This window comes from Seriola aureovittata, chromosome 5 (assembly GCF_021018895.1).
Source record: "Seriola aureovittata isolate HTS-2021-v1 ecotype China chromosome 5, ASM2101889v1, whole genome shotgun sequence".
NCBI classification, from domain to species: domain Eukaryota; kingdom Metazoa; phylum Chordata; class Actinopteri; order Carangiformes; family Carangidae; genus Seriola; species Seriola aureovittata.
Window position 1 is genome coordinate 13,873,576 of NC_079368.1, and position 13,583 is coordinate 13,887,158.

Below are 13,583 nucleotides of genomic sequence, written 5' to 3' on the forward strand. Positions count from 1 at the left end.
CCATCTACCGGTTTGATGAGGAACACAGCTTGCAGAGGAGGTTTAGCTCAAATAAACAACCTAACATGAATATTTTATTTTATTTTGGGCGACAATTATTAGATTTTTTTAAGGTGCCTGTTTTTTTTTCATACATACACTCTAACATTAGACTACTACTTCTGCTGCAATAATAATAACCATAATAATAATAACAATAATAATAATAACAACATTATCAAATATGAAATATTACATTACATTACACATGAAATAATCTCAACACAAAGCTGATTTGTAATCAGATTATTATCAAATATATCATTTAATGTGGCACGTTCTCTCTTACATGTGTTTTCATACTGCTATATCTATAGTTTTGTTTCATATAAAATAATATAATAATTAAATATATTTATTTTATTTTTATTAATATTTTTATACCTCACTTTCTATGATTTCTTTATCAATGAAAGCAACACAAATTCCTGCAAATTCCTGTAACATCTCACAGTCATGGTGCAATATGCAATACTGTTATCGTCTGACAGCTTGCCTTTTTTATTTTATTTTATTTATTTATTTTTTCTTTTTTTTTTGCAGTTAGCAGTTTGACATTGGTCTCCTGAGAGTCTCTTCTGTCAGTTAGGAAGGTTTTGTGATCTATGCACCACTGAGCACATCTCTACATCCCATCTCCATACACAGTAGATACCCTCACATCCCACAGGATTAGGCATGGCTCCTCTCTTTTGACCCTCCCTGTCTCCTCCACACACAGACACACACACACACACACACACACACACACACACACAACACACACACACACACACACACACACACACACACACACACACACACACACACACACAAATACACTGAGTTTCATTTTCATGTTAAGTTTGACAAGAGGAGTGTGAAGGATCAGCAGGCCTAATACATCCCTCATTCTCCCCTCAGATGCATGCACATTCATATCCTGACAGCTCACAGATGTGACTGACAGGACCGTATGTGCCCATGCAACCATGCAGAGAAGAGAAGAGAAGAGAAAGAGAAGAGAAGAGAGGAGAAGAGAAGAGAAGAGAAAGAGAAGAGAAGAGAGGAGAAGAGAAGAGAAAAGAAGAGACTCAGACCCAACTCTTTACTGGCCTTGTATCATAAACCTTTAGGTGCACATAGGCGGGCTTTAATGTGGTACATAACTGTCCAGTGGCAGACATAACTCAGACCCACTTACATCACTCGCTCTAAAACAAATGTGACATATTGATGTCCCCCTCTAATTCTGATATGATTTGAGGGCATTCTTGTGCTCATTCCCTTCAGTCTCTCTGTGAGGCTGCAGGGGAGGAGAGCTGCAGCTGAGTTATAAGTGACTCTGTGGCGTTTATACAGTTTGTCACAGTAAATCTCATGATAGCATGTGTAACATTATGCACACTAACTCACTTTGGTTATTTGTCACATTAGCAGATGGTGATGCTGTTGAGCTGGTGTGAGTGTGTGTGTGTGTGTGTGTGTGTGTGTGTGTGTGTGTGTGTATGTGTGTCTGTACCTCTGTGTGTGACGGGCAGGAGGAGAGTGAAACCACAAGGCTGTTTATCAAACTCATAGGAAGTGGGTGTTGTTGAGCGAGGACGTGTCGCACCACCACATCCTGCTGCTGGGAAGCAGGTTCAGATGGGACAGTGTTCACACGATGTACAGTAAACAACAAATGCAGACCAGGTGTCTTTTGTCATATGCATGTGTGCTTGTGTGCGTTTGTTATGTGGCCACTTCATTCTTCCTGCAAGACACTTTACACCGATTGCATAGCTATATTTGAAAGAGATTTAAAAGGAGTGCATTTAGGTGACCATCAGATTGGTTTTATGCCACCACTACCCCCTACAAACCATGTATGCCATGTCAAAATGCAGAATACAAGATCTAACAGCCAGCTGAAAGTGTAAAAAGAAATTAAGAGGAAAGACCATTTCTGAGAGGAAATAACAGTCAAAAGCTTCAGCTCGCCTAATGCATGTTGAAAAGGTGTATCCCAGAATGTTGGTCATTGTACACTGTACAGATCTTCTGTTTCTGTTTTAGTTAGACACTTAAGTCATTTATGTGCTCTCTATTAGGTCATTACATTGGAAGGATAAGGTTTAAAAGGAACTTTGATGCACTGACTGAATGTGTAAGTGATGAATGATTCAGCGCTACCGCAACCAGTGCTGTATCATACACCTGGCTTTGTCTTCATTTTACTCACAGAGTCTCGGGGGAAGTGGCTGCATTTTGTCATCTAGGGAGTTTTCCTCTTTGTTTCTGTTTCTGACTCTGTCACATAAGCCCACACACACACACACACACGCACACACACACACACACACACACACAAACATACACACACACACACACACACACACACACACACACACACACACACACAGACACAAATGCAGCTGTATCTGACCACATGCACAGCTATAACACAACAGGATGTTGTAGGGTGGATGTTTTAGGTGTGAAGGTTCACACAAGCCGTGACAAACAATATCTGTTTCTGAGAAATAATTATTCATTACCCATGTCGCTAATAGACATGGCCACACTTAACTGGCTGCTTGTCTTTTTTTTTTTTTTTGTCTTCTATCTCAGTATAGCATAGAAACCAGGATTTGAACCTAACTATATCAAACTACTGGCTTATTGCAAGACATCAACCACACACAGTCCGCAGCATGCTTCATCCTGCCCATTTCACGTTTATTCTTTGCAGATGTCTGCAGTGACAGGACAATAAGAAAGCATAAGGACAAACAGAAGGACTATCATTATCTTCCTTGCTGCCGTTTGTTTACAACCAACGCAGAGAGTCGTCAAATTGGTGCTGTCAGTCCTGGGCTGCATTGTTAGACGCCAGAACTGTCAGTTTGAATAAATATTAGGGCAGATATTTTTTTTTTCACCACAGCATCTGAAGCATCTGCATACACCGGGCCTTGTGGAGGACTTCAAGACGAGCCCACTTGATAGCTCGGCTCATACAGAGACAACATTATGATAATGTCCCTATAAGTAGCAGGGGGATGGGCGCAGTGTCATCTCTTCACATAGACAGAGCCAGCAGGGAGTCCACAGTCAAATGCATTTAGGGTAGTCTTTGTTGTTGTTGTCTTAGCTCCCATCTGCGTTGATGTTTTGTTCCGGTCTGCATTTCCTCTCAGACATCATTATCGCTCTCATTAGAAGAATCTCTATCTCAGCCCCAAATGGAGAACAAAGTCTTGTAATATCTCTTTCTGTCTCTTTGTGTGTGTGTGTGTGTGTGTGTGTCTGTGTGTCTAATGTGTGCAAACTGCAGGTGGGCACTTTAGTCCTTAATAGTACACTCTTTGCTGAGCAGCTCTGTTTTAATTAATTTCTATATGTAGCCTATACGTTCAGTATTATTCTCTTATTTGGCAGAATAAACTCAGCAGATTACAAGGAGAGGATGTGTGAAACGTGAACCAGGATGGATTCAGATCCATTATGCCATGAGTACACTGAATGTGTCTCAGGCAACAAAGGCAGCGGGGTGTTCAAGCCAGTCGTCTTTGAAAGGTAAATGAGGGAGAAGAGAAGGCCGTTCTGGTTTATCTGAGTCTATCAGGAGCTGAAGATAACCCCAGCGGTGTGTTTTCCAAGAAGTCATTTACTTTATTAACCCAGCCAGATCACTGAGGCCTCAGTAATCAACCTTGTCACACGTCCCATTAACTTCTCACTCTCTTGCTCCTTCTGACACACACACACACACACACACACGCACAAAAGTGTACTTTTGTCACACACATCTGTATCTGCAACACACACATGCACGTTATCAACCACAACTGCATGTTTCTTGCATGCTTTCACTGTGTGTCTTCACAGGCAAAGGCGCACACACACACACACACACACACACACACACACACACACACACACACACACACACTCCCTCTCTCTCAGCTAACTCCATTACCTCCGTCAGTCCCAGGGGTCTCTCAGCTCTGATGAACCCTCTGCTGCCCTGTGAGATTAGTGGACTCCCTGAGAAAAGCCCTTCATTGATTGAACGTGAGTCTCCTTTGCTCACAATGTCAGCTCAAGGTTAGCATGCTGACTCTCTTTCCCCGATGCAGTCAAGTGCTGTAGCTATATTATGAATATCAGTGTGTTATTATTGTTTTAGCTCTGTTGACTCCACTGCTTATATTATTCATAAAGACGGCAAACCAATTATTGACATTCACCTTCAGAGTCTCTCTTTGCTTCTCCTCTCAGTCTTTCTCTCCAGTGGCCCCACTTAAAACATTTGCCGGAGCATTTATTAATTGTTAACTCTTTTTTTTCCCCTCCTTCTTCACCTCTTCATCTCAATCGTCACTCTCCCCATCGATGAAACCACAGAGGCACTGTTGCCTCATAAAAGCCTCAGCATTTGGTAAAGTGGTTTGAATGAGATTCACTTTTATGTATCGCAAATCAGTCATGGGGAAGCATTTACTTTGCGTCCCACTTGAGGGAATGAAGATCTTCTAGACAAAAAGGCAGGAAGAGATGAAGGAATGGGGGCAGCTCTCAGTCTGTAACAGGGAGTTGGATAAATGGCTGGATCGGGAAGACAGATTGATCTTTTTATGTTGAACTTGATGAACATAAATGACGCTCCAGATTTCCTGTAGCAGTGAATAGAGATGAAAGGATTATCTAGATATTTAGATCATTCAGGCAGGAACATTGCCCTGCACTGCTGTCTCTTTCCTCCCCATCATAATTCAATATTTACAGTTTAAGCTGGAAAACTGCTCCCTCTTGGCTGCCCGTATCTGGTATCCATGGCAACAGATTCGAGAACAGAGTGCCTTCTGTATGTGTCCGTGTGTGTGTGTGTGTGTCCAGTGTGTGTGTGTGTGTGTGTGTGTGTGTGTGTGTATGTCTGTGTGTGTGTGTGTAATGTTTACTGATACACTGCAATTGATTGGTTGTTGGGGAGCAGCTGTTGACCCCTCACTCTCAGGGGTCTCTTTGTATTCTTGCACACAACCCAAATCAATAGACACACATGAATGTGAACACACGCACACGCGCGCGCACGCACGCACACACACACACACACACACACACACACACACCACACACACACACACACACACTTGTTATTCTATATTTGTGAGGTCTTAAAATTTATTTTAGAGTCAGATTCTCCAGAACCCTAAAATCAACCGCACATTAACCTAAGTTTAAATGTCGCCTTAACTCACAACTATAAACCTGAGTCTAATTTTAATGTCTGGACTAGAGTGCAAAATAATATTAAGCCCCTTTATTGAACCTCATGCCCTGAAATAAGACAGACTTCAAATCAAAGTCAGAAACAACAATAATGTTGTCACCTTGAAAGTATTTTTCTCAACTTATTATCATTATCGAAACATTTGGTCCTCATCAAGGTAGAAGTAAGAAGCACACAAACACCCACATGCAGTAATACAATACTGGCCCCAAGCCCACAAGTGGAGAAATGAGCAAATGGGCAATAAAGAGTTGCTGTGGCATTGTTATGAAAACACTCCCAATGAAATAGAGACTCTACACACACTTATACCTACATGCACAAACACACACACAGGTCTGTGAATCTATTCAATGTGCCACAGCAGGGGAAGTGAAACGCAACAACACCCAAAACCGCTGAGGGCATTGCAGATTTTTAACTACAAGTTTGAAACTGTGCAGGGTGTTTACATGCTACTGAGATCACAATCAGAAATACCACCCCTGCTAATGAAATATCTCCCAGTGGGTACTCTACACATGAGTGTGCGTATACACACACACACACACACACACACACACACACACATGCCAGGGATGAGTAACAGCTAGTAACTGTGGGGCACCACAGAGAGAAAGGTCATCTGACATCATTTGCATCGCTTGTTAATGTTAAAGGATGTTTTCCATACAAGGAAGGTCAAGTTTTGCATGGAGACACGATACAAACATAACTTCTGACAATGATGAATTAATGGAACAACTGTGGCTTGTTCATAGCTGGTTGATGTGGGTTTTCCACCCTCTGGTAATTTGACATGTTAAGGGGACAGCACCAGCAGACACACACAAACACACACACACACACACATACACACAAACACACACACACACACATTAATAACAAACATTAATAACCCCACTTACACATCCACCTTGTCTTCCTCTGAAGCAGATGTGTTGGTAGAGTGTGCAATGAAACTTTTCATCTCACTGAACCCAAAGTAAAAAACTGGACTTAATTACGCTCTGTCAGTCAAATAACACAATCTCAAGTCATTCAAGTAGTTGTGGTTTATGGGCAAACCATTTCCTATTAAGACAAAAGAGAAAAACTTTATAGATTAGCCCACAGGTTTGCAAAATGTTTCATGCTATGATTCAAAACTCCCCTGAGGATGTGTAACATCTGATAAGATTCATGTATTTAGTTTTGACTCAGCAGAAGTTTACTTGTAGATGAGGAGAGAGTTGAACCACTGATCATATTCTTTCCTATATTCATGAATCCAGCCTCTTTGAAGTGGAGGAAAGCCAAAATACCTTAAAAGGATAAACATATGTTAACATTTAATAACTTTATTAATCCATTTTATATATTTATATATATTATATATATATTTATTAAAAAATTTAAATCTACTCTGTTTCTGTTTGATATCATTTGTTACTTTCTTATTGATCCTATGTCTTTTTCTAAACCTTGGTTAAGTGTGAGTGTGTGTTAGGCCTATATGTTCTGTAAGCTCTATGTTTTATATTTGATGTTTTATGTGGTGCTGCTATCTTTGCCAGGACACTAACAGAGTCTAAGCTCAGCTCTTTTTTTTTTTTTTTAAATAAAAACTTAAATTTAATTACTCCTAAATTTTCTGGGAGGCCCCTGGGAATTTATCAAGAAGGATGACAGAGGGCCAAAAGGGATCTGGGGACTTTCTGGTAGTATTCAATCACTGAAGAAGAAGAGCAGTTCACAGACTGAACAAAATAATCACCGTCCAAGCCTGTAAGTTGGCAAGTTTCACATACTGTTGAGCTGCTTCTGGAAAAAGTCTAATATGATTTAGTTTTTGTTATTTCTGACTACATTTTTCTACATGTTAAAATAATTAATTCAGGCTTCATAAAAGTTGAAGCATATGCTGGTACGTATCTTGAAAAAAAAAACTGCAAAACATCTTTCTCCTTACTGCAGAGGCTAAAAAAAACACCCAAAAAACAACGAGCCTTTTGCCAGATGTTGCTTCCCCCCTTTGCATTACATTAAAATAACACCATGTCTGTATGAGCAGTCCCACAGGAGAAGGCCCTGGGAATTAGCGGGGAGGTTGCAAAAGGAGACGCGCTGAGCTCGTTTGCTGCCAGGTGGAGGCGATGTCGCTCCTCCTCTCCTCTCTGCTCTGCTCTGCTCTGCTCGGCCAGAGCTCTCAGTCTGCTGGGTGAGATCATTACCAGACACCAGGCTCCGGGACCTGACATTCACCGATCGGAAAAGCAGAGAGAGAGAGAGAGAGAAAACCCTGATCCGATGCAACCGGCGACTAAAAGCGACCTAAACCACCGTCTCCTGCCTCGGCTCCTCTGTCCTCTGTGCTGACGGCTGAAAGCGCGGTCTTGTCGCTGACATTTCCCCGCTGGATTTGGGCTTGTAGTCGGATGCGGGCTTGTTTTGACTGCAGTAATAGTGCTACTCACCCCCCTCCTCCTCCATCTCCTCCTCCTCCTCCTCCTCCTTCTCCCCCACCAACCAACCGAGTAGCGGATTTGCGAGGGATCTCAGCGCCGTGCAGCTCACCGAGCGAGTGACCAGCGATCCTGCAAGGCACCGGAGACGCACTGTGCACCGCCGCGGCTCTCCACCTCACACGAGTCGATCCAGCCAGAGCCTCTAAAGATCTCATTTCTGCGAGGAATTGGACATAAGCGCCAAGTTTCCGATTGGATTTTTTTCCCCCTGTGCGGCTACCTTGCTTCTGTCATCAGATCGGCTGCAAATCCTATTTTCGCTTTTTCCCCCCCCCCTCTCTCTCTTTCCAAAGCACCGTTGACGCCATTTTCCTCGGGGTTTTCTGTCAAAAAATATATACATATAGTCTGGCACCGTCTGACAGCTCCCCAGGAGGCTGTCATATCATCCGTCGCTTGTGTAAAATGTGTCTAAATGGATTGTAAATGATCTTGATAAAATATTTACACGTTAGAGCCGAGTGTGTGACAACATTAGACATGGGTAAGTAGCCCCGGTTGACTGGCCACATTCCACACCTGAATACACCTCTGCTGTAAATGTGTTAATGTGTATTAATGTTATAAGCTGCTGAGTGCTTCTGCTTTTCATGTTTGCTTTTTTTTTTTTTGCTTTTTTTTTTTTTTTTTTTTTTACATGCCACCTTCACCTGCAGCGTTTTACATGTTGTCTGCCATTTTTGAAATTCCTTTAGCTAAATGACATGGAATATGTGAAATTGCTTGTTAAGTCACATGCCAACAAATTCGACTGCACACATGCACGCGCGCACATACTCGCACCACCACCACGCGCACGCGCAAGCACGTAGACACAGACCACCCCAAGCAATGCTGTACCCACTCAGCCTCCATTCATTATTACTGTCTTATACCTTAGTAATTAGGTGGCAGTAAGATAAAACAGCTAATTGGGTCAATGGGGTGAAGTGTCCACCACTGCACTGATCAGGGAGCAGCTCAGGCTCTTAGTTCAAATGTTTTTCTGCTGTGCTGGACCTCCTGCATCTCCACTGACATTGCTAGTCCATCACATAGCATGATAGTCTGTGACATGCAGCAGGCAGATGGTTGTTACTCCCTCAGTCTGTCATGAGTTATGTCACATTGAACTGTGTCCTGTAAGAATTCTTGAAAGATTTTTTATTTGGATCTGTTTTTTTTCCCTGTTTGTTCTGATGGAGTTACGGAGGCTAGAGAGTGACAAATGTGGATGAAGCCAAGTGTTTGGAAGTTGCAGGCTGAAGCACACTCAGCATGCAAGGAGTGTGTTTTAATTCCTGACTTTGCATTCATTCGTGTTTCTTTTTTCACTTGAGGCATAAAATCCCCACATGCCACCATAGCTACACTTCAGAGATGCCAGTATGCATACAAATGTGGCTTCCACACTGCATCCAGTAAGGCTCAGTGGGAGCCGGCGCTCCTCAACTCTGGTTACATTCATCAATAGCTGATCAGTTTCACGTGGCTTGCAGGTGGGTGTGAGAGACGGTGTGGCCAAAAGTGATGGCCATGCTTTGGCTGTGTGGAGGAAGGTGCAGGGGCTGAAAGTAAATGGCAATACGCCACTGTTATCAGCAGCAACCAGAAACCTCAGTCACATCCACAGCACCAGAAGATAAATAGACAAGCCTCAATGAGTCAGGGAAAGTGTGGAAAAATGGTCAGGTCTCTAGGATATATGGGAATGAAGGTGTGGAAATGAGCAGTGGATAAAAAAGAAGAACAAGGGCATGAGCAGAGAGGCAATTGTAAGAGAAGTGCGTGACTAGGTGGAAAGAAATGGGGTTGAGGGATGGATAATAGAGGTGATTCAGACTCGGATGGAACCATCGATCTTGTCTTGTTAACAGGTTTGGGGGAGTTGAAACTCTGGCAGTGTGTTTTTTTTTTTTTTTGTGGCGTAAAAGTATGAAGCAGGCTATTAAACCCCCCTGTTAGGTAATGAGATGCCCATGCCACCTTTAAATTAAAGCATGAGAAATCGATTAGGTGTATCCCCTTCTGAGCTGGATACCTCGGGTCGAAACAGGATCACAGAAGGGGGGGGGGGGTGTGAACGGGATCCAAGGACAAATCTAACTGTTGGCAGGCTCTCTCAGCAGAATATCAGCACTGGAGTACCTTTTGGCAGAGCTCACAGAAAAAGAGAGAGGGAGGAAGAGAGGGAGAGGTAGGAGGAGGGTAAAGGAAAGAGGTAGCACAGAGGAGAGGGGAGAAAACAGAGGTTGGGGTGGGGGGGTGAAGGGAAGGAGGAAGACAGTTGGGAGTAGGGGAGGTGTTTTTGCTGACAGCCATTTTGTGGCTTCTGCTGCAGTTAAAATGGTTTAACATTCATCTGCTTCTGCGGAGTAGTTAGGTGAGGATGGTTTTAGTGCTACCTGGCATATGGCTCATCCAGAGGAGTGAATGCGTGCGGGACTGCACAGAGCGGCTGCAAGGCCATTATTTTCTATTATGGCTATCCCACACATGGCACTTAATGGTTGTACTTTTAGCTGCCCTATAGCCGAACACATGCCTGTGCCATCCATGCTGAACTGGGAAGAGGAATGGTTTCATTTTGCATTTCATATATCCCAACAGAAGTTCATAATATTCAGTAAAAAAAAAACCAAAAAAAAAACCCACATACACTCCTTGATGTGGAGAGGATAAAAAAAGATGGCTTCCGTCACCTTGCTCTGCACTGAGGCAGAGGACTAATAGACATCCAGTTTGAAAACTCGTGCTCGTGCCCGCTGGATTTGGAAGCGCTAGAAAGCAGGAGCCATTCCTTTTGATTTGTCTCCAGCCAAAGATTGGATCCCTCTAGAAACATTGGTTTACATGATTGCCCCTTCACTAGAGGGCAGGATTAAAAGAGAAAAAGAGATAAATGAAAAATGAAAATGGCAGACAGACAATGTTCATCATCCCTCTGAGATACTCATCTACAGCCAGGGATGGCCGAGCCTCTTCTACACTCTCACATCAAAGAGGGGTGGGGGTGGGGGGGGGACTCTTCACCTTGTGCAATCACACGGGCGTTTGGTGTGCTTGTGGATGTGTGAATCTGTGAATCTGTGAGCCTGGGTGTGTGTGTGTGTGCGTGTGTGTGCGTGTGTGTGCGCGCGCGCGCGCATCTGTCCGCATGTGTCTATGAGCTATTTGTGAGTCCACCTCAGGCACTGGGCTGCTGGGTATGCAGCCTTAAAAGGTTGTGTTTCTGCTGCCATTTCTCTCCCTCTGTCTCACTCACACTCAGACTCTTTCTACCTCTGTTTTGTCCGCGTGTCTGTATCATTCACCATCTCTGTTCTGTCCACCTGTATCCCATTATCGATGCGTTATCATAATTGTTTTCAAAGGACAAGGCGAAATGTTGGAGGAGTGTCTCATTCACAGCCTTTCGCATCCAGCACAGGGATTGACCTTATGCTATTTGAGAGGGAAGCTGGTTAGCGCTGGCAGTTTTGAGAACATAATAAAGCTATTTATGCAGTGAGTCTGGCCTCTCACAATCACCCTGCTGTCTGAGGCTAGTCGAGGTGTGTATGTGTGTGTGTTTCAGTGTGTTTGTGTGTGTAAGAGCGAGAGAGGAGAGAGAGAGAGAGAGGAGACAGTGAGGCTCAGGCTAGCTAGGCGAGGGAGGCCCGAGGAGGGGTCAGTCTTACATAAACTCTCAGCCTGTCTGCCAGTAACAGAGAACTAACACAGCTTAGGGCACCGAGCAGGGAGGGAGGAGGAATAGTCATGACCCAGCTAAGTAGTTTACACAGTAATGGCCCAGAACGAAGATTGTACTGATGTATGACGCCATTTTGTTGTCATACTGGGTTATACTTGTGAGGGGGTACTGAGTCTTAAGCGCACCACCCAAAGTGGATATGCTTCTTTTTGATGTGTGTACATGTGAGTGTGTGTGAGTGTGTGTGTGTGTGTGTGTGTGTGTGTGTGTGTGTGTGTGTGTGTGTGTGTGTGTGTGATGTTGTGGTTGGCAGCTGTCTCTTTTTCCTGTCATTGTCCTCAGTCACATGACAGACAGGGTGGCTTTCACACATACCATTAGGGCGAGTCACCAAGCTGACATTAGGGACTGGGAGGTTCCTGGAGGACCAAACAGGGTCATGTGGGCAACTGTCCGATCAGGCCGGGACTGAGCGTGGACTCACTGTCTTCTGGTTATCCCTGTAAAACTTTGAATACTTGAAAGTTATTGAAGCACCACAGCAGTGGTTTTGCATGTTTCAGCCCATTAAATGCAAATTACCTTTACTGTACATTACTGCTGACCAATTTCCAAAGCATACCATACGTTTTTGGATGGATTTTTTAACTTCCTGGCAGCCAGGGGTTCAATTCATTTTAATGGGGTGTGAAAGTCAGCTTTCAGAGACTTTCCTGAGATAAGCAATCCATCAAACTGAATTTTTAGCCTCTTTATAATTTATGTGTCAATGTTACTGATCGAAGTAACACTTGTTGTTGTGTATTTATGCAGCAAGCATAACCACAGCGAGCAAGTCTTGAAGACTCTTTTTGCGGGAAGTGTTAGATTAAGGAGACACTGGACATTTCAGATTGCCAAAAAGCATTGCAATCACAGGCTTTGTTGTTTGTAAAATCAAACCTAACAGACAAACATTGACTGTGTAAAAGGGATAATGGGAATTTGGTAGTTTCTTGCATTAAACAGGTTGCTGTTGGGCAGCTATAACTTCAAAGTCTCACTGTTGGAAGATTTCTTGAAGGCAACAAAAAGGAATCATTTTCAGGAGAGTCCCTCCTCAGAAATGTAAATAATGTAACTCTGACACAGAAATAAAGGCAGACTGAATTTTCAGTGTGATGATGGATGATGATCAAGTAAGTTTTGCAAGCTCCTTTTCATCCTGCATTCAATGAATGAATCAATGACAAAATCAATGACTTCCAGGAAGGTAAGAAATCAATCTGAAAACTTATTAGTGTGCTTTTGGAAAATGGTTGTCAGTATAATCTCTGCCATGACTGTAAGTGATTTGGAGTTCATAAGCTTAAACATGCAAAACCACTGTTGTGGTCCTTCAAGTCTTTGAAATACCGCTGCGGATTATGATTATTCAATCACACTGGAAGCATGTGCTGCGAGGCTTGTTGGGTATTATGATGGGGATCAGCTGTTAGTACAGTAGCGTGGGCTGGTACAGAGAAAACACACACACATAGATAGTGTAAAATGCCTACAGTAACCATGTCAGAGAGTGTATTAGCAGGGGGTAGGAGGTGGGTAATTCTGTAAACCTTTTGTGCTCTCAGGTCACTCTTGAGTCTGCAACAAGCAATAAGCTTTCACAAGAGTCATGTCCGCAGGTAGTGGTCTAGTCTGGGTTCAGATCAGTGTAAATGGTGTCTGTCTAAGCTCAGTGTGTGAGACAGCATTCCCCACTTCCAGCTCAGTCATGCCTCATGTCATATTGACTGATGGGATTCCCTGGAGCTGTAGTGAGAAGTGTAGTCCGGTGTTTGTTTTGGTTGCTTTCTGTTTATACGCCTGCGTGTAAGTAAGCCTGTGTAAGTGCATATGTGTGTATGTGTGTTTGTCTGAGTGTGTAATATACGTCTGCGCCTGCATGTGCAATGATCCAAACATGAAGACCTGAATCCTGTGAGAAATAGCCTTTCCCCCAGAGAGCAGAAATAACAGCAGGGGTGCAGAAGTATGCTCGGTGACAGCAACACTGTCATTTGTGTGTGTATTTATGTGCATAAGTGTATGGAGTTTGTCATGCATGTGTGTAGCAGTGCCACTGCAT

General features: G+C 43.3%; 1 protein-coding gene across 1 annotated transcript in view; it reads left to right on the forward strand.

Annotated features, from left to right (window-relative positions):
* The first annotated feature begins 7,468 nt into the window (after positions 1-7,468).
* The window catches only part of setbp1 (SET binding protein 1), a 34,881-nt gene continuing 28,766 nt past the window's right edge, over positions 7,469-13,583 (forward strand). Inside the window, exon 1 of the mRNA XM_056375630.1 lies at positions 7,469-8,287. The gene's annotated coding sequence lies outside the window, so the exon portion shown is untranslated. The remainder of the gene's footprint in view (positions 8,288-13,583) is intronic.